The sequence below is a fragment of the Humulus lupulus genome, chromosome 4 (assembly GCF_963169125.1).
Source record: "Humulus lupulus chromosome 4, drHumLupu1.1, whole genome shotgun sequence".
NCBI classification, from domain to species: domain Eukaryota; kingdom Viridiplantae; phylum Streptophyta; class Magnoliopsida; order Rosales; family Cannabaceae; genus Humulus; species Humulus lupulus.
In genome coordinates, this window is record NC_084796.1 from 16,666,133 (window position 1) to 16,688,573 (window position 22,441).

At 42.3% G+C, this 22,441-nt stretch overlaps 1 non-coding gene across 1 annotated transcript; it reads right to left on the reverse strand.

Moving 5' to 3' along the window:
• Nucleotides 1-295: 295 nt before the first annotated feature.
• Nucleotides 296-402, reverse strand: LOC133833439 (small nucleolar RNA R71). The gene has a single exon (XR_009892818.1). It is a non-coding gene; the product is annotated as a small nucleolar RNA R71 (small nucleolar RNA).
• Nucleotides 403-22,441: the final 22,039 nt, after the last annotated feature.

Below are 22,441 nucleotides of genomic sequence, written 5' to 3' on the forward strand. Positions count from 1 at the left end.
AGGCAAACAATTTTGAGATCAAGCCTGCTATCTTGCAGATGGTCCAAACCGTCGTTCAATTTGGTGGCCTCCCCACTGAAGACCCCAATATGCACATAGCCAATTTCCTGGAGTTGTGTGCCACCTTCAAGATGAATGGGTGAGTGATGATGCCATTATATTGCGCTTGTTCCCATTCTCACTATGAGAGCGAGCGAAAAGTTGGCTGAATTCACTTGAGTCCAATACTATCACCACTTGGGATGCTCTAGCTCAAAAGTTTTTAGCAAAGTTCTTTCCACTTGCTAAGGCTGCTAAACTGAGAGGGGAGATCAATAACTTCTCTCAACTTGAGGGAGAATCTTTGTATGATTCTTGGGAGAGGTTCAAGGACTTGATCAGAAAATGTCCCCACCACGGTATTGAGAAGTGGATGTTGGTCCACAACTTTTATAATGGTTTGTGCGGTACCACTCGCACAAACATTGATGCAGCAGCGGGAGGAGCGTTTATGAGCAAAAGTGCTAATGAAGCTTATGAACTCTTAGAGGAAATGGCCACTAATAATTAACAATGGCCAAGTGAACGAGCGGGCAGTAATAAAAAGGGTGCAGGGGTTCATGAACTAGATGCAATCACAGCCTTAACTGCTCAAGTTGCGTCTCTAACTAAGCAGTTGCAACAAAATACCATGTCTGCCTAGGTTGTGCAAGCCCAAGTAATGTGTGAATTATGTGGGGGGCCTCATCCTTTTGACCCGTGCCAAGCTGCTTTAGATCCCAACAATGTCCTATTAGATCAAGCTCAAGTTCAGGCAGTGGGTAATTTTCAGAGGCCCTACAACAACCCCTACTCTAACTTGTATAATCCAGGGTGGAGAAACCATCCTAACTTTTCTTGGAGAAATAATCAGGACCAACAACAATCGTTTCAACCACAGTATCAGCGGCCTATGACTCAAGCTCCACCACAAGCATCAACCTCTCATTAACCTAGGCCACAAGATCCTACAGAACAACCTAGTGAATTGTAGGCTGCCTTATTGACTCTCACCAACACTCAAACTCAGTTTATGACTGAGACTAGATCCTCCATCAGAAATTTGGAGATGCAAGTGGGGCAATTGGCCAATATGTTGAATTCTAGGCCTCAAGGGAATTTGCCTAGCAATATTGTGGTGAATCCTAAGGAGCAGTGTCAAGCTACCACCTTGAGGATCGGGAAAGAAATTGAGGGTCCTTCTCTAAAGGGGACTCAAGAAAAAAAAGGCAAAAGAAGAGGAGAGTTGTGAAAAAGTTGAGCCCCAAGTGGAGGAAAAGGTTACTGAAGGCCTTGCAACCAAGGAAAAGATTCAACCGGTAGTTGTTGATTCTAATGTCAAAATCCCGTATCCACAAAGACTCCGGAAGAATTCCCTTGACAAACAATTCTCAAAGTTTCTTGAGGTGTTTTAAAAGCTTCACATTAACATTCCATTTGCTGAGGCTTTGGAGCAAATGCCGAGTTATGTGAAATTCATGAAAGAGATTTTATCGAAGAAACGAAGGCTGGAAGACTTTGAGACATTGGCACTTACTGAGGAGTGCAGTGCAATTCTCCAAAGGAAGCTTCCACAAAAGCTTCAAGATTCGGGGAGTTTTACTATCCCTTATACTATAGGGAAATTTGAATGCAAACATGCTCTTTGTGATCTTGGAGCAAGTATCAATCTCATGCCTCTATCTGTTTTTCGGAAGCTTGGTCTTGGTGAGGCAAAGCCTACTACTATTATTCTTCAGCTCGCAGATCGATCAATCAAGCACCCAAGGGGAGTTATTGAAGATGTGTTAGTCAAGGTAGACAAGTTTATTTTTCCAGCGGATTTCATTGTTCTAGATATGAGGAGGATACAACAGTTCCCATTATTCTTGGGAGACCATTCTTGGCTATCGGGCAAGCTCTCATTGACGTGCAAAAGGGTGAGTTGAGGTTGAGAGTTCAAGGGGAAGAAGTGGTCTTTAATGTATTTAAGGCTATGTCTTATCCAAGAGCAAGTGATAGTTGCTTTAATGTTGATGTAATTAATGAGGTGGTTTCAAAAAAGAGGATTACTAATGATCCTCTTGAATTGGCTTTGGTGTTTGGTGATGATAATGAAGAGGAGGATTGGGAGACTCATGAGTATGTGAAATGGATCAATTCTTATGGTCCATATTACAAGAAGAAAATTGAAGAATTGGGGCAAGTGCCTGAGCGCCCCATACCATTGATTGAGAAGCCTCCAGTCCTTGAGTTGAAGTCTTTACCGGAGCATCTTTGTTATGTGTACTTGGGGGAGAAAGAAACGCTGCCTGTTATTATATCTTCATTGCTGTCAAAAGGTGAAGTAGAAAAACTTTTGAGGGTTTTGAGGACTCATAAACGTGCTATTGGGTGGACTTTGGCTGATATTCGAGAAATTAGCCCTTCAACGGTTATACACAGAATTCTTATGGAAGAAGATAGCAAACCTTCCATTGAAGCTCAACGAAGGCTAAATCCCTCTATGAAGGATGTTGTTTGGAAGCAAATACTTAACTGGTTGGACACGGGGGGTAGTCTACTATGGTAAAAAATGAGAACAATGAACTCATCCCTACTCGTACTGTGACGAGATGGAGGATTTGTATTGACTACCGCAAGCTAAATAAGGCGACGAGGAAGGACCATTTCCCGCTGCCATTCGTGGATCAGATGCTTGATAGGCTTGCAGGCCACAGTTATTATTGTTTCCTAGACGGGTATTCAGGTTACCACTAAATTGCCATCGCTCCGGAGGATCAAGAGAAGACAACATTCACCTACCCATATGGTACCTTTGCTTTCCGAAGGATTCCTTTTGGTCTTTGTAATGCACCAGCCACTTTTCAAAGGTGCATGATGGCTATTTTCTCCGACATGGTAGAGAAAAGTATCGAAATTTTTATGGATGACTTCTCGGTGTTCGGGTCTAATTTTGATGAATGCTTGGATCACCTAGAAGCAGTTCTTAAACGCAGTGAAGAATCGAATCTGGTACTTAATTGGGAGGAGTGCCACTTTATGGTGAGAGAAGGGATTGTCTTGGGACACAAAATTTCTAGTAAAGGCATTGAAGTGGATCGGGCCAAGATTTCTACTATAGAGAATTTGCCACCTCCAATTTTAGTTAAAGGAGTGAGGAGTTTCTTGGGCCATGCGGGGCTTTATCGAAGATTTATCAAAGATTTTTCCAAGGTCTCAAAGCCGCTGTCCACCTTGCCAACGAATGGGGTCCCTTTTGATTTTAATGAAGAATGTTTGACTGCTTTCAAGACTCTCAAGGAGAAGCTCATTTCAGCGCCTATAGTGTGTGCACCTAATTGGGACCTTCCATTTGAGCTTATGTGCGACGCTAGTGATTATGCAGTTGGAGCGATTCTTGGGCAGCGAGTGGATAAGGTATTTCAAACCATATACTATGCTAGTCGAACTTTAAATGATGCTCAACTAAATTATGCAACAATAGAAAAAGAACTTCTAGCTATAGTTTATGCTTTCGATAAGTTTCGTACGTATTTAATTGGCAATAAGGTGATTGTGTACACAGACCACTCCGCTATTAAATATCTCATGACAAAGAAAGATGCTAAACCCCGTCTCATTTGGTGGGTCTTATTACTCCAAGAGTTCGATATGGAAATCCGAGATAAAAAGGGTACCGAGAATCTTGTGGCGGATCATTTGTCTAGGCTGGAAGTTGAGGAAGATCAAATTACCAAGAAAGTGCAAATCAATGATTATTTTCCAGATGAGCAATTTTTCGGGGTGAGTGACAAAGCCAAAGCACCATGGTATGCAGGTTATGTCAATTTCCTAGTGGCAAAGGTTGTGCCTCCTGATATGTCTAGAGCACAGATGAAGAAATTCTACTCCGAGATCAAACATTATTATTTGGAGAAGCCCATCCTCTATAAACATTGTGCTGACCAAATAATTCGTCGTTGTGTACCGGAAGATGAAATGATTTTTATTCTCACCCACTGTCACACTCTTCATTGTGGGGGACATTTTGGTGCTACCAGGACAGCATCAAAGGTATTGCAATGTGGTTTCCTTTGGCCTACTTCATTTAAAGATGCAAATACTTTTGTTAAGTCTTGTGATAAATGTCAACGCACTGGTAACATATCACGAACAAATGAGATGCCGCTAAATGTTATTCTTGAAGTTGAGTTGTTCAATGTGTGGGGGATTGATTTCATGGGGCCCTTTCCATCATCCTACAATAACAAGTATATACTGCTCGTTGTGGACTATGTGTCTAAATGGGTGGAAGCAGTGGCAACTCCTACGAATGATGGTAAAGTAGTTCTAATTTTTTTGCACAAGAATATTTTTTCTCGGTTTGGAACTCCTCGAGCTATCTTAAGCGATGAAGGGAGTCATTTTTGTAATAAATGGTTTGATGCTTTGCTTGCTCGGTATGGAGTACGACATAGAACTACTTTGCCTTATCATCCACAGTCTAATGGGCAAGCAGAAATTTCTAATAGGGAGGTCAAGAGCATTCTTGAAAAGACAGTTAATAGCTCAAGGAAGGATTGGTCTAAAAAGCTTGATGATGCTTTATGGGCTTATAGAACAGCATTTAAGACTCCCATTGGCATGTCTCCTTATCGGTTGGTTTTTGGTAAGGCATACCATTTACCGGTGGAATTAGAACATCGAGCATATTGGGCAATGCAAAGGTTGAATATGGATGGAATGCAGCTGGGAAAAATAGGCTAATGCAATTGAATGAACTTGATGAGTTTAGGAATGAAGCCTATGAGAATTCTAAGATTTACAAGGAACGCACCAAGAGATGGCATGACAAGAACTTGTCTCACAAATAATTTCAACCCGGTCAGCAGGTATTATTGTTCAATTCAAGGTTGAAACTTTTTCCAGGAAAATTGAAATCGAGATGGTCACGACCGTACACAGTAGTAACAGTGTTTCCTTATGGGTCGTTGGAGTTAAAAATTGAAATAATGAAACATTCAAGGTGAACGGTCAACGAGTGAAGCCATATTTGGGTGGTCCCATTGATCAAGCCAAGTCCATTATCATGTTGAACCCTCTCTGAAGAGGAGTTCAGCGTTTGGCTAAATGACGTTAACGACAGCGTCATTGGGAGGCATCCCAAATTCATTTAAGTTCTTTGAGTTTTTAAGCGATTTTAGTTGAGACAATTTTTATTTTATTTATTAGTTTTTGGTTTATTTTATTATTCTTTTATTGTAAATATTATGGATTTTTTCATCGTGAAATACGTGAAAAGAAGAAGAAGAAGAAGAATAAAAATTGTTGAGGTTGTGGTTTGTTAGAGCAATCCTGCGACCACAAGAATCACTTTTTGCGGCCGCAGAACCAGAGATCTGGGCAAAATGGGAGCCATCCTGCGACCGCAGGAAGGGTGTGTTGCGGCTGCAAGTCCAGAGATCTACGCCAAATGGGACGATTCCTGCGACCGCAGGAACCACTTTCTACGGCCGCAGGATCACGTATTTCTCTTAAAAAAATAAAATAATAATATATATTTGCATCAGACTCTCTCTCTCTTCTCATTTTCATTTTCTCACTTTCCTCTTCTTTTCATCCCCAAATCTGATTCTCTCATTCATTCTTTCAATTTTTTTCAAGAGGCCATATCACTCCAAGGTTTTGTAAGTATAGTTCTCTTCTACTCATTCTCAACTCTCTCTCCATTATCATCTACCATTGTAAGTCTCCTTCCTCTTTCTCCTTTTAATTTCTACATTGTGTTCTTAAGAAATTTTTCATGCTAAGCTCTTGAATCTGAAATTTGTGTGTGGTATTTGATAAATATATGTTATTTCTGGATTCTTAAGCTATCATTGAACCAATTGTATTGCATGTTGGTGGATTTCCATTTGTATTGAGTTTGCTTGATTTTGCAATTGGGAAATTTTGACCTAATTTTGGGTCCGAATTTTTTTTAGATGATTTTTGTTAAATTGAAGTGGCATTGGTGAAATTGAGAATTATAGATGCTTATTTTTATGTTCAATTTCATTGGGTCTTCAATTTATTTGGAGAATTTTGCCATTTTCCTATTCTAAGGTGTAAATTTGGGGATTTTGCAATTTGAAGGAATTGATCATTGTTCTTGTGCTTGTTTTAATTGTGGAATCTTATAAATTGAACATTGCTACCACTTTTGCAATTGGTGCTCTTAAGTAAATTGTTGGTGGTGTGTGCATTATTTTGAGTAGTTTTGGTTCTTGTGTCATAATGTCCACAACTAGAAAACGGACTAAAACTAGAAAAACGAAAAAACAACAACCACCTCCCCCACCCATAGAGAATGAGGACGACCTAAATTTTGAGGATGTGCCTAGGTTTGTCAACCCAACGGCCAATTCTAGGTACATTCAAGATAAGGAGCATAGCCTTATTAGAGAGAGAGGGTTTGCTACCAATTGGAAAGATGAGTTTATTGTCCCTGAAGAGTATACATTAGTGATTAGTGCCCATAAGTGGGAGGTTTCTGTGCTCCTCCAATTGCTGCTATCATCCCTGTCGTTAGAGAATTTTATGCTAATGCTTTTCACCATGACTATACATGGGAAGCAATTGTTAGGGGCAAAACTGTGAAATTTCACAGAAGTGATATCAATAAAATTTTCAAATTGCCTACCTTAGAAACTGATGAGTATAGGGACTTACAGGACCAACTCTATGAGGAGAGTACTTGGGACACTATCTTGCAAGATTTAACCCTGCCAGGAACTGAATGGACCTTCAATGGCACTCATTGAGTGGGGTTTCCCTTCAATTTGTTGACGAGGGAGAAAAGAGTGTGGTTGTATTTTATTTGTTCAAATTTGACACCCACTAAAGCCTTTACCATTGTCACCCCTAGTAAGGCGGTCTTGTTGTATGCTGTCTTACACAAGAAATCTATAGATGTTGGCAATATTATTGCTGCTAATTTGAATGAGTGTTGTGTCACTGGTTATATGGGGCTTTATTTTCCTAGCCTTATCACTAGTTTGTGTCTGCAAGCAGGGGTCTCCATTAATGAATTAGAGGAGAAATTCCCCCCTCTAGTTTATGATTTGGTCAAGATTAACAATGTCAAAACTTTTTCAGCTGTTCCTAGTGCAGGTACCTCAAGACAGTCTGCTCGTCCACCGCCAAGAACTCAGAATGTCAACCAAAGGCTAGACACTTTGGTGTCACAGTTCTAGCAACACCACTTGTGGAGTGTCAATGTGGCATAGAATCAATATGCCTACAACCAAGCTTTCGCCACTCATTTTGTCATTGACACTAGTGGATTTCCACCATATCCACAACCACCCAACTTTGGGTATCCTCCACCTGAGGGGGATGACGAGGCAGGTCCTTCATCGTAAGTCGATTCAAGTAAGTTTCATTTCCTTAGCTTTTATTTAAACATTGGGGACAATGTTTTTGGTAAGTTTGGGGAAAGGGGTTTTCTTTTCGTTAATTGTGTTAAGTTAGTTGAGTCAAGTTGCTGTTTCGTTTGGTGTTTTGTGTTTTGTTAAATTGTGTTTGGTTTTGTGTGTAATTGTGTTGTGTGTTAGGGTATCTAGAGATTCTGTTGAATCATGATAACAATGATCAGCCGATGAGAATACGTGAATGACTTGTAATATAATTTGAGAAAAATATAGTTGATTGTAAAACAAAAAAAAACAGCAATCCGTGTGCTTGGTTTGACCACTTCTTTGGGCTATTCTAATTCATTGTAAAACTGAATATTTGATCATGATTGGTAAATTCTTGCATTTAAATGTATTTACAGTTGCTGAATTTTGAATGTGGAAAGAATGTATGAACAATTCTAGAACTTGCTTGCTTACTATTTGAGGCGAAATCATAGAAAATGCTTGTTTAGGAAAATGATTTAGGCGATTTTTTTGGAACGTTTGAGCCTTTCAAGCCATCTTTGATTAATTTATCCTTAGTTACTTTTTTTTTCGAGCCTAAAAGTATAACTTTTTATTGTTAACCACTTATTTTGAGCCTAATTGAACACTTAATTATTTTTTTATTCCCTTGATTTATACCATGAGCATATAAACATATAAATGGGGATTGATTTGTAATGGGTGTTATTGTGTGATTTGGTTGTGACAATAGAAAAATAAAAGGAAAGATTGAGAGGAAAATTCGAAAAAAATAGATTGAAAATAATCTACACTTCTTATGTTTGTTCACATTGAAAAACATAATTTTGGGGAAGTGTAGTTGAAAAAAAAAATGAAAAAAAAAAGATACATCTAGTGTGAATTTTTCTCAATCTTGGAAAATAAAGGGAAATTTGGGGTTGTTTGGATTACAATGTGGATATTAGGTTTGGGTTGTTTGGATTATGTGCTTATGGTATATTTGAGCCAAAATGACTATCTTATCTACCGTTACCTAAGCCTCTTAATACAAGCTTTTAAAAGACCTTTTGATTCTTGAACATGCATTGATTTATATTAGTGGAGAATAATATGTTAGCAAGCATATGGAAATTTGGGATTTGATGGATTGATGGTGAGAGTTCAGCATGTGTAAATTATTTTAAATATGGTTTTGTTGATGCCGTTTTTCGTCAACTTAAAATGTAGAGCACGTAAACAGTAAAAACTATGGCAAAGAAGAATAATACAGTAGAACAATGAGAGTTTTTTACATGGTTCAGCAGTTAACTCTGCCTAGTCCACGAGTCAATTTTATTAGGACTTTGGAATTTTTTGGAAATCCTTCAGGGATGAATTCTCCAAAATTTCTCCTCAGATTACAATCATTCGGTCTTTTTCAAAGGTACATGACATCTCTATTTATAGAGGAGATCTCAGAATCCAATCCCACACGTTTCAGGCAGTTATTCTGTAAATTAATAAATTTAATTACTTTAAAGCTTGTAACTCCCATATACAAGGAAACGTCCCCTGAAGACCAGGGGGCGTATAACAAACTAGTTAATATCCCTTTAATGTAGGGGAGTTACAACAATAAATATCTTTTAAACACATGGACTGCGTCTCATCAGATGACCCATTACGTTGTTCGAGATCAGTAATCAGTATCATGCCGGACCAAGTCTTTAGGTAAATTATGAGCTAGTCACTTTACCCCAAGGCCAGCTCGGAGCAGGTGAATACCACTGAGGCCATTATATTATGAGCTTATACCCTTGCCGAGCTCGAGCCAATTGATCCGAAGACACCCGACAACGGATATACTCCGACGCTACATCTTTCGAGCTTAGACATCATTTTGAGGTTACATATCTTCGAGGTTGCCGCCTTGCTTCGAGGGTTTGACACCTGGATCATGAACATGCACTTTAGACATCACGAGCTTACACCTGATGAGTACAGCTTTCAAGGTCACACCCTCAGGTCTCGAAATCTGGGTGTAACATTTTGCCCCCTCAAAAGTATTAGTTCGAATCCTATGAGAAGGAAACTTTTGAACTACTTTCTTCGGGAACCGTACCGTCACACATACTCGAGTATGGACACGCGTCAGCTGGGTATTGCTCACTCAATGTACTTGAGTGCCTTGGAAACTTGCCCACGATCGTTCACCTGCCACCTTTGCGGTACCATCATGTCACTTATCCCTGGGCATAGGATTTGATACGGAATATGGCCAATGGCCCAGATTAATCCGACCCTTTGCACTCCCTCAAACCTATAAATAAGACTCCAGTTGTTTTCCTCCTTTCATTTTTACGTTTATCAGAAGGAAAAAAGGAAAGAAAACCAGAGGCAAGCCCAGAAAGAATTTGCTTTGTTTTTATATGTTCTCTCAGCCAAAGAAACAAAGAACCCTCAGCTTGTTCGAGACCGTGAGAATACACTTGCAGCTTCTTCTTCAGTCATCTATTTCTCTACAACCACCATCTTCAGTGTGTAAGTATCTGTTCTTGGCTTTATATTTTTTTTTTCTTTTTTACGTGCATTTCTGCCTCTGTTGCTTTTTAGTTTCTGGGACTGTGCTGGTTCATTCTTTAGTTTAACGCACTAGGATGCTTCGATTAATTGGTATTAGATTTAGGTTTCTACACTTACTGGTTCTAAACCTAGTTCATGTGTAGGAGGACCCAAATATGGTCTTTTTCTGGGTTTCCCAATTTTTGGAGGACGTATCATGTATACCAAGATATTGGGTACAAAATTGGGTTTTAAAGAATGCACGATTCCCAAAAATACCACTTTTGAATAACCGCCACCTTTTTTCCCTGATATTTCGGGATTTTCAAAGATTAAATCCACTTTCCTCCCTTTTTGGTGAAATACACGTCGCGACACTAATCGGGTCCCCATGATCGAGCTCATTTCGTATCCAAGCATTTTCGATCTTGAACCATCTAGATCGTTATTCTTTATTCCTTGCGTGCATGGCCCTCACCATTTTTTCTTTCTTGCTAGATGTCACAAAATCTGGAAAGACGGTGGGGGTCATTGCTTGCCATCCCGTATTCGCCAAAACTTTGAGCCCGGAGTCGTTGTTTACCCGGAACCAGCGTCTGATTCGCGAACACGAGCTAGCTCGTGAACAAGAAGAAACCTGAGCTCATTACCGACGTCAAATCGTCGAGGTCATAGAGAAGAAGAGAAAAATCCTCTGAGAGGCTCTTTATTCAGACTTTGACTCCGAGCCTAGACCGATCCCCCTTGATCCCAGGCTGAAAGTGACAGTCGCGTACAAGCCGGGAGATCTTCGATTCTCACTGATGGGGGAACCCTCCACTTCATAGCCGAGGAGGGAATTCTTCGAGGCCAAACACTACTGGAGTTCGTTCACGTCGCTGGGATATATATCTCATATCCTGGCCCTGCACGGCTTAGGGCTGTCGGGCTCGCTTAGGTGTCGAGCCCCAACTGCCCACGAGCAGAGTTGCCGTGCTCCGGGGGATGGAAACCCTGACAGCAAGCTGAGGTATGCAGCTTGGAGCCAGGAGCACATGAAGGTGGGAGCTATCCTTCATTTGAAGTCCTTCTTTAAAGGCTTCTTGGACTATGTTGGGCTGGCTCCCTTCCAACTCAACACCAATTCTTATAGGGTTCTGTCTGCCCTAAGGTCGCTTTACCACGAGCTGAAGTGGGAAGGGCCTTCGCCTGAAGAGATTTTATATCTCTTTTGTTTGAAAAGCAATCCCTCCCGAGCTCGGGGAGGAGGTGGCTTCTACTATCTCTCAAGCTATCCCAAGGAGAAGAAGATGCTCGAGGATCTTCCGAATCATCCTCCTGACTTCAAGAAGGCCTTCTTCTGGACAGATGGTCTAGCCCCGTCTCGATATTATTCGTTCAGACGGATTCGTAAGTATCTCAACCTCCTTCTTTTCTATGCTCGAACTTTGGTTTTAGGCCCGTACTTAGTTGAAATGCGTTTGATTTTCCAGCCAACTATCATTGCCCTGCTCCTACTGATGAGATGAAGGAGCATAGAGAGACTCTGCTCCAACTTCCTTATGGCAGGAGAACCCTCTCCTATCTCCTGCATGAAGACAAGCTCCGGGCATGTGGGGGAGGATTAGTCTACATCGGACTAATCCAATAAGAAATACGGTCAATGGGAGCTCGTTCCTCTGCCAACCGGCAACCTCCCCCCGAGAAGAGATGCGAGGCCCCATCTCTAGCTCGCCATAGGAGTCCACAATCGGGGAATGAGGCCAACGATGAGGCCTCGAGCTCGGGCTCTAATGAGCAAGGTACAGTCATCCTTAGCTCGAATATGTGGTCTCCCTCACTGCTAAAACATAGACCTGATAGGTTAGTATTATGTAAGGATGATAGGGACCATTTCTATGTATGGTCTTAGGTAGATGATAGGGTACATAGGTTTGATAGCTGACTCGGGAAATACGACACCATGTATAGCCTGAACGAGGTGTGGGATGGAGTAGCCGTTTAGTACGGAACTAATGACTATAGGGACCTTTCGAGATTGACTTCCACCTATAGGAAAGGTACTCCCCCAGCCTCCTCTGAAGATAGAGGGATTTCTTGGTCGTTGAGCATGAGCTTGGAGGAGAGTTCCAGTTAGGTTTTTCTTTACTTATTCTTTGTCTATTAGCACCATGCTAAATCTTCATTGCAATTGTGCAGGTTCCATGGATTCCGATCTTGATGTCGTGCTCGCTAGTGGCGAGGGGGCTCAAAAAAGTAAGCGCCCGAGAGGTTCGCGGAGGTCGGACCGACCCTCCAAAGTCCTAGAGTGCACTGAGAAGACTCCTCCACTAGCTCCGACTACTGTGAGCATAGCCGAGGACCCGACCGCCCAGGTCGAAGCATCCATCTCGGCCACTTCTTCCATGCCTCCCTCAGTCACAGTCCACCCAGCACTTGGCCCACCCCCAAAGAAGCCCTCAACTTCCAAGTCACACATGATGTCGATCCGTACTCATGTTGATGAGTTAGTGATTGATAATGCTGTTGGGGCCCACGGAGCTATACTCGGCTCGGATATCCTGTCTCGGGTAGGACAGAGCCTTGGTGATTTCGACGCTGCGCATTGGGAGTTTTTGAATAAATCTCGGGACTGCAATACTCCTTATGATAAGAGTATTGAGCTTACTGCCGCGGTAACTTTTCACAACTTACTTTTAATTTTTTATGTGCCTCGGCATATGTTCTAATTCAATCTCTTTGTGTGTCAGGCTCTTATTGTCTCAGCTCAGCTTAATTATAAGCTCATCAACGAGGTGCATTCGAGCATGTCTTTTGCCCAAGAGTAGAAGAATCTTTAGCTTAAGATGGCTGATGAGCTCAAGGCTGTGAAGGCAGAGGCGGAGGCTAAGACAGCTGAGCTTGAAAAGGTGAATGCTCGGCTTGCGGAGCTGGAGAAGGCCAATGCCAAGCTTGAGGAGGAGAAGGTTGCCACTTTCGAGATAATGGAGAATGAAAAGGCTCGTCTCCTTACCGAGTTTAAAGAGAAGAAGGACAAGGCGGTTGATCTAGCCATGTATAGGATCTGGGCCAGCAACGCCGACCTCGACACCAGTTTCCTAGGCTCTTTCGTGGCCAAATGGCATGCTCGGCTTGAAGCGAAGGAGGCTGCTCGGGAGGCTCAGAAGGGTAGTCATGCTATTCGTCCTGGTGAGTCTAGTGTTGCTGATGCTGAGAAGGCTAAGGAGACTGCTCCTTCATAAATCTTACCTCGGGGCTGCGTCCCTTTATTTTTTGTAATTGTTTTTCTTTTAATTTATGCCTATAGGGCTGGCACAATTTTTCTTTCTTTTTGACTTCCCTTTAATATATATGCTTTACATTTCTTGGTTTGAAATATTTTGCACATTTTATATTAAAGAGTCATATATGCTTGTTTAATCATACAAACATAGTTTGGATTTAAGCTCAAGGTTCAATACATTCATGCACAGTTTGCTCGAATTATCCGCTTCCGATCTCATTATTTATCAAGATCGGATATTACTTTAACCATGCACCCGAAAGTACTTGTATGGTGTGTAATGCAAACGATTTAGCTATATCTTTAGTTACTTTTCTCATCCTCGGTTAGTTCTCCGAAGTTATGAGGTCGAAACTATTGTTTTGCAAGATACTCCTGCCTCGATCTCGGCTTAACACGAAGTGTGTTATGCTCCAACTTACTTCCGATTAGTTTTAGCTAGTTTGTTCCAAACCTATTAAGGTCGTGTTAGGTTTGTAATCCATACACTTACATTTTAATCTAGTTTGCATATTTGGTTACATCCAAACATTTTATATTTTTTCTAGCTTGGTTATATCCAAACTTATCTCATCTCGCGCATTTGGTTATTTCCAAATATTTGTGTACTTTTTATTATTATTTTTTTTTTGGTTTGATAGCTTGGTTACATCCAAACTATCTTAGCTCGCGCATTTGGTTATATCCAAACACTTGTATGTATTTCGTATATGTTATTTTATTTTTTCAAGCTGATGGTATATATACCACTAATGCCCCCTTAATATCCTATGAGTGTGACCATAGGTTATTAAATTAAGAGAGATTGCAAAAAATATAGCATATTAAATGAAATCAACCTTTATTTGACAGAATCCAAAAATAGAAAAACAGTACAGATAAACAAGCATGGTTATAGGCAACATCCTTCCTATACTATTGATAGTGCGGTCGTAGGTGTTCGCCATGCCATGCTCGCGGTACTAGATTTCCATCCAATCTCGCCAATTTGTAAACACCGGGTAGGATGACTGACTCTATCTGGTAGGGTCCTTCCCAATTTGGCCCGAGCATGCCAGCTGCTGGATCCCGCGTTGCCAAGAATACACGCCTTCGCACGAAATCTCCCACACTGAATTTTCGATCCCAAACTCTTTTGTTGAAGTACCAGGTAGCTCGCTGTTGGTATGCAGCATTTTTTAGTTGAGCTTTGTTTCTTCTTTCTTCGATCAGGTCAAGAGTTTCTTTGAGCTGAGAGTGGTTCGAGGCTTCATCGTAAGCGAGGGCTCGAATTGTGGGAATTTCGACCTCAACTAGCAACATAGCCTCGCAACCGTATGCCAGAGAGAACGGGGTATGTCCTGTCGATGTACGGGTCGTAGTCCTATATCCCCATAGGACTCGAGGCAATTCTTTGGGCCATCTTCCTTTTGCTTCTTCCAACTTTTTCTTCAGCGAGCTTTTTAGAGTCTTGTTCACAGCTTCGACCTGGCCATTCACCTGGGGATGGGCCACTGGCGAAAAACTCTTTATTATTCCATTTTTTTCGCAAAAGTTGGTAAACAGATCGCTGTCGAACTGGGTTCCATTATCAGACACAATCTTCCTCGGCATCCCATATCGACATATGATGTTCTTCACCACAAAGTCAATGACTTTTTTGGAGGTTATAGTCGCTAACGGTTAAGCTTCTGTCCATTTTGTGAAGTAATCTACGGTGACCACCTTGTATTTTACTCCGCCCTTGCTCGTCGGAAGAGAGCCCATGAGGTCGATTCCCCATACCGCAAATGGCCATGGGGAGGTCATCATAGTTAGCTCGGACGGTGGAGCTCGAGGAATTGTGGCGAATCGTTGGCACTTATCACACTTCTTTACGTAATCAAAAGAATCTAACTTGATGGTAGGCCAGAAATAACCTTGGCGTATGATTTTCTTGGACAGGCTATGCCCCCCAGTATGGTCTCCACAAAACCCTTCGTGAATTTCTTCAATGATTTTCTTGGCTTCGGGTGGAGTTACACACCGAAGTAATGGCATGGAATATCCTCTTCTATATAGCCTTCCATCCATAATGGTGTAACGAGGGATTTGATACATCAACTTTCGAGCCTGGTTCCGATCTTTCGGAAGGACGCCAGTCTTGAGATATTCAATTATTGGAGTCATCCAGGTAGGCTCGAAATCGATCATACACATGCCTTCCTGCTCTGGCTCGTTAATATTAGGTGCCGAGAGATGTTCAATTGGTACGACATTTAGCTCGTCATTCTCGGTAGAGGTAGCGAGCCAGGTTAAGGCGTCCGCATTCGAGTTTTGTTCTCGGGGGACCTGTTCTATCGCATAGAACTCGAAGTGTTCCAATGCTGATTTTGCCTTTTCTAAGTAAGCTGCCATTCTTGTACCACGAGCCTGGTACTCTCCCAAAATTTGGTTAACCACTAGCTGGGAGTCGCTGTAGCAATGTATTGCTTTAGCATTGAGCTCCTTGGCTATACGAAGTCCCGCCAGTAAAGCTTCGTACTCGACCTCGTTATTTGAAGCGTTGAAGTCAAATCTCAAGGCAAAATGAAATCTGCTTCCTGCAGGAGTGATCAAAATTACTCCTGCCCCCGATCCATTTTCATTAGATGACCCATCAACGTAAAGTTTCCACAGCTCGTGGGCCGGGGTTATAACTTCATCGTTGGTTATACCAGTACATTCCACTATGAAGTCTGCCAAGGCTTGCGCCCTATTGGTCGTCCTTGGATGGTAGGTGATCTCGAATTGCCTGAGTTCAACTGCCCATTTAAGAAGTCGACCTGAAGCTTTTGGCTTAGATAAGACTTCTCTTAGTGGTTGATCAGTTAATACATGGATGGGGTGCGCTTGAAAGTAGGGTCGAAGTTTCCGAGATGAGTGAATTAAGCTGAGAGCTAGCTTTTCCATCAAGGGATAGCTTGATTCTTCCCCCAATAACCTTTTATTGGCGTAATATACGGGCCTTTGCACCTTTTCTTCCTCTCGTACGAGTACTGCACTTATGGTGTGCTCGGTCCTGGCAAGATATAAGTACATAACTTCTCCCGTAATAGGTTTTGGCAGTATAGAGGGTTCTGTAAGGTGTTTCTTGAGTTCCTGAAAAGCCAACTCGCACTCCTCTGTCCATTCAAATTTCTTGCCTCCCTTCAACAGGTTGAAAAATGGAAGACAACGGTCTGTAGATTTCGAGATAAACCTACTTAGTGCCGCCATCCTGCCAGTCAAACTCTGGACATCTTTGTGTTTTCGAGGTGAGGGCATATCGATTAGGGCCTGGACCTTGTCTGGATTAGCTTCTATTCCTCGAGCATTTACAATGAAACCCATGAATTTTCCTAAAGATACTCCAAATGAGCACTTCTGAGGGTTAAGCTTCATGTTATATTTCCAGAGCACGGCAAAGCATTCTTCGAGATCATCAACATGGTTATCGTTAAGTTGAGACTTTACTAACATATCATCAACATAAACTTTCATGTTGTTCCCTATTTTCTCGGAGAACATCATGTTCACGAGCCGCTGGTATGTAGCCCTAGCATTTTTGAGCCCGAATGGCATGACGTTATAACAATATAACCCTTTATCTGTTATGAAGCTCGTATGTTCCTGGTCGGGGGCATGCATGGCAATCTGGTTATATCCATAATAGGCATCCATGAATGACATTAGTCCATGCCCTGCCGTGGCATCCACAAGCTGATCAATTCGTGGTAAAGGAAAGCAGTCCTTAGGACAGGCCTTGTTGAGGTCCGAGTAGTCAATGCAGGTTCACCATGTCCCATTGGGCTTCGGGACCAGCACCGGATTGGCTACCCAATCGGGGTAAAAAGCATCCCTAATGAATCGGTTTTCCTTTAATCTGTCGACTTCCTCTTTTAGGGCCTTTTTCCTATCGTCGTCCAGTTGTCTTCACTTTTGTTGCTTCGGCGGGAAGCTTTTATTGATATTTAGCGCATGGCTCACTACATTTGGACTTATTCCTATCATGTCCAAATGTGACCACGCGAAGACATCCTGGTTCTTCTTCAAAAAGCAAATTAATTGCTATTTAGTTTCTTTGTGGAGGTTTTTCCTGACCTTTACCATTTTCGGGGGATCTGATTCTTCGAGCTCTTCCAATGGTTCGAGATCAGCTTTTTCCTCCACTCTTGGATCGATCTCTTCATCTATCTCTAAGACCGTCCCGTCCTTAGTCTGAATAACGGCGAGTGCTTGTACGCTCGCCTGCTTATTTCCTCTTACGGAAATGTTATAGCATTCCCTTCCGGCTAATTGGTCTCCCTTCAGCGTCCCAATGCCACTAGAAGTCGGGAACTTGATGGCCAAATGCCTTACAGACGAGACTGCTCCCAGCCCTACTAGGGCGGGTCTTCCGAGCAGCATGTTGTAGGCCGATGGCAGGTCCACTACCACAAACTCCATCATCTTGGTTGCTAAGACTGGGTAGTCTCCTAAGGTTACCGGGAGTTCAATGGACCCCATACAGGCAATCCCCTCTCCTGAAAAACCGTACAAGGTCATTGCACAGGCTTTTAGGTCTCGAAGTGCGAGTCCCATCTTTTCTAAGGTGGCCTTATAGAGAATGTTCACTGAGCTCCCATTGTCTATGAGAACTCGGTGAACTCTCTTATTCGCGAGCTGGAGAGTGATGACCAGTGGGTCATTGTGGGGAAACTGAACATGGGACGCATCGTCCTCGGTAAAGGTTATCGGCTAAGATTCAATCTTTTGGCACTTTGGAGCTCTAGGTTCGGGTTCATAGAGGGACCCGCCCCCAGTTTTTAGCTCGTTCACATACCGCTTTTGGGCATTCCTGCCCGTCCCTGCGAGATGAGGCCCGCCCGAGATGGTTATCACGTCTTCTCCATCAATTGGAGGGGGCCTATCTTCTTATCTTGCTCGAGAATTATTGTTTTGAGCAGGTTGTGGCGCAACTGCCCTCTGGCTAGTAGAAGCCTGATTGTTACTCTGGTTTTTGACATACTGTCTGAAATATCCTCTCTTGATCAGTCCTTCGATCTCGTCCTTCAACTGCCTGCATTCATCAGTAGTGTGCCCAGTGTCTCTGTGAAATCGACAGTATTTGCTGGAGTCCTTCTTGGACTTTTGATTTCTCATGGGGTTTGGATGCCTGAAAGGGATCTGGTTTTCATTAGCCAGGTATATATTCTCCTGAGACTCGTTGAGCTCGGTGTACACTTTGTACACGGAGAAATACCTTTCACCATTCTTCTTCTTTCCCCCTTCTGCCTCGGGTTACTTCCTTCGTTCTTCTTTCTTTTGGAAGGGTTTTCCGCAGGAGGTTTTGAAGCTGGTGGGTCCGCCGAGGTCGAGGTAGAGTTTACGTTTATCGTTGTAGTTACGGGCTGAGAAGTCATATTCAATGTTGACCTCACCTCCTCTACATTGACAAACCTCTGAGCTCGCCTATTAAACTTGGTTAAGGACCTCACAGGTTTTCTCTACATATCATCCCAAAGAGGACTTCCCGGCATTACCCCAGCTTCGACGGCCATTAGATGACTGCTGTCATCCACATTTCGAGCTCGGGCAACCTCTAGATTAAACCTCGTAAGGTAGCTTTTCAACGTTTCGCCTGGCTATTGCTGAACGTTGGTCAGAGTTGATGCCTCGAGTCTTACCCCGATCATGGCTCTAAACTGTTTCTTGAAATCCTTTGATAGCTGATCCCAAGAAGTGATTGTATGTCTTTTATATTTCTCGAACCAACTTTTTGCTGGTCCTGTAAGCGATGCTGGAAATAACATGCATCTAAGCTCGTAACCCACATTACTTGCTCTCATTATGGTGTTAAATGTACTCAGATGACCGTACGGGTCAAACTTCCCTTCAATAGGTGGGACATGAGGAATCTGAAACCCTTGAGGAAACGGAGTGTTGGAAATATAGGGAGCGAATGGTTTAAGCTCCTCATCAAAATCCTCTTCCTGACTCCGACCTCGCTCATTTTGCAAGAGCCTAAAGGCCATTTCTAGTTGATCAATTCTTTCCTAAACCGGGTCCGCAGGGGGTCTTGCTGAAATTGGCTGTCATTGATCACAATTCTAGACTTGCGCCTTCGGAGGGGATCTTTGCGCCCATTTAGGCAATCTCTCAGGTCCGGGTTTGACGGATTACCACTACCCCGATTTTGATTCAGGTGTTTCCGCAGGTCGGAGCGGTTCCTATGGTTTCCAGTATTTCTTCGACCTTGATCATACATGCTGACTGATCTAGTGTCTCTTGAGTCATCACTGGCGAGGCTTCTGGCATGATTATTCCTAGATGGATCTCTTTCATGCTGCCTCGTCTCTGCAGTGCGAGACCGAGACATTTGACTTCTCGTACTCTGGGCGCCTCTCCGCTCCCTGAAGGCTTCTTTATTTCCTTGTTTCCTTCCTACACGCCTTTCCTCATCATCTCGAGCTAGTTGAGCGTTCTTGTGAGGCAGTGAAGGGTATCTTATAGGCGATGGAGGGAATCATATGGGTGACGGTGGCTGCCACCCATTTCGGGGTCTGGACGGTCCTGAATTCGCCCGTGTTGGCTCGGTAACATTCTGCGTGTTACTAGAAATTTGAGTTCGAGCCTCTATAGGGGCTCGGCTATTCCCAGTTTCCGCTGGTACCTCTGCAGTTGAGTTAACCGGAGCCCTAGCCCGAGTACTTCTCTGGGGTCTCGAGGGAGCAGTTGCTCTGCCGGTGGCGGAGGTTACTCCGGTCTCCTTGTGGCAGCGTTTTTCCGAGGTCGCCCACGAGGCCTGCGGGGAGGAACATGCATGTCTCGCGGAGGTGGGGCTTGGTTCTCACGCGGAGGTGGGGGCTGAGCCGCCTGGGCCTCCGCGGCTAACCTAGCCAATTCCTCGTTTTGCTTATTGGCCTCAGCCAACTGTTTTCTCAACTGTCAGTTTTCAAGTTCCACAATGGGGACGTACCATTCAGGATTATAGTACATGTCCTCATCATCCCTTGGGGCCGAAGGTGCTGGAGGTCCCCGAGAATCGGAGGACTCATTTCTCTCTTCAGTTTCTGGATTTACCATTGGCTGCTTCCCAGGGCATCGTAGACAGTTTTCTTCAGGAATATTCTGATCATTCGCAGCCATAGCTATTCAGGGATTGTACCGCTTAAGGCTCTCAATGAAAGCACCAAACTGTTGACGCCGTTTTTCATCAACTTAAAATGTAGAGCACGTAAACAGTAAAAACTATGGCAAAGAAGAATAATACAGTAGAACAATGAGAGTTTTTTACGTGGTTCAGCAGTTAACTCTGCCTAGTCCACGAGTCAATTTTATTAGGACTTTGGAATTTTCTGGAAATCCTTCAGGGATGAATTCTCCAGAATTTCTCCTCAGATTACAATCATTCGGTCCTTTTCAAAGGTACATGACATCTCTATTTATAATGGAGATCTCAGAATCCAATCCCACACGTTTCAGGAAGTTATTCAGTAAATTAATAAATTTAATTACTTTAGAGCTTGTAACTCCCATATACAAGGAAACGTCCCCTGAAGACCAGGGGGCGTATAACAGACTAGTTAATATCCCTTTAATGTAGGGGAGTTACAACAATAAATATATTTTAAACGCATGGACCGCGTCTCATTACGTTGTTCGAGATCGGTAATCAGTATCATGCCGGACCAAGTCTTTAGGTAAATTATGAGCTAGTCACTTTACCCCAAGGCCAGCTTGGAGCGGGTGAATACCACCGAGGCCATTATATTCTGAGCTTATACCCTTGCCGAGCTCGGGCTACTTGATCCGAAGACACTCGACAACGGATATACTCTGACGCTACGTCTTTCGAGCTTAGACATCATTCCGAGGTTACATATCTTTGAGGTTGCCGCCTTGCTTCGAGGGTTTGACACCTAGATCACGAACATGCACTTTTGACATCACGAGCTTACACCTGACGAGTCCAGCTTTCGAGGTCACACCCTCAGGTCTCGAAATCTGGGTGTAACAGGTTTATTTACTGTTCATGATTGAGTAGACAAAAATGATCAATGGGTTATGGTGAATTGAAGAAATGGTTGGATTGAAAATCTGGATTATTTGTCAGAATTTTTTTCGACAATTATATATGCTTGTCATTCATAAATTTTGAGGCTTAAAAATTGTGGTTATCTTGATTCATTTGTTTAGTGTCTGTATTTATTTGTTTAGTTTATCTTAAGTTTTGTTTTCTTTGCTCGAGGGTGAGCAAATGTTAAGTTTGGGGAAGTTTGATAAACGAGTTTTAGACTTGTTTATCCATGTGTTTTTCAGGTAAAGTATTAGGTGTTCGTTTTGCTTTGTTCTATTTTACACTGGTTTTTGTATGTTTTCAGGTGTCGAAGGGCTTAGGTGACTTAGGTGTGGAAATATGGTGGAAAAATCGACAAAATGACAAAAATTGGTGGAAATCGGTGTTTCGGAGCACTTCCTGCAAACGCAGGAAGGGTGTCTTGCGGCCGCAAGTCTAGAAGAGAATTGACATTTCCAGGGCATTCCTGCGACCGCATGAATGACATCCTGCGCCGCAGGATACGTCTACAAATGAGAAAAACGTAGATTTTTAATTAAGGGTGTTTTGGTCCTTTCATGTTTAAAAAATCGTTAATTAGGTTTAAATTACGATTAAGGAGAGAAAATGAGGCACTTTTTGCAGACCTAGACTGGGAGAGGAGGCTGAGGAGTGGATCTATCATTTGGAGTTTCTTTTCTTCTCTTTTTATTTTTTAGTTTATGATAATTTCAGGTTTATGGATTTCTTAGTGATGTTTATGAACTAAAATCTGTTTAGGTTTTCTAATTGACTCTCTTGAAACTCTATTATGATTTAATGCATTTATCTATTTCTTCTTCATCTGAAATCTATTCAATTTGTGTTTATTGTGTATGTAATTGACTGCGCACCTTTTACATATGATTTGAATCAAAATCTGAAAAGTGAGATTTGAATATGCTAAAATTGAATAGACATAGATTTCAATTTAGAACAAGAGTATCAAATTGGTTTATGTGATTTAGGGTTGTATTCATTGCTTCCTATTGTTTGAATTGACCATAGAAATATAGGGAATTCACATTAGGTCGAGTTTTCTATCTCTTAACTTGAATAGTTAACACTTTTGCATGCCTATCATTTCAGTGAGAAGAGTTTCAGTAGTAATTGAATTAAAGAATAATAGAGTGGATAGTAGAGAAGATTAGGATTCCTAATTGTTTCATAGTGAATTTAATCCTTGTGTTCTTTTTATTA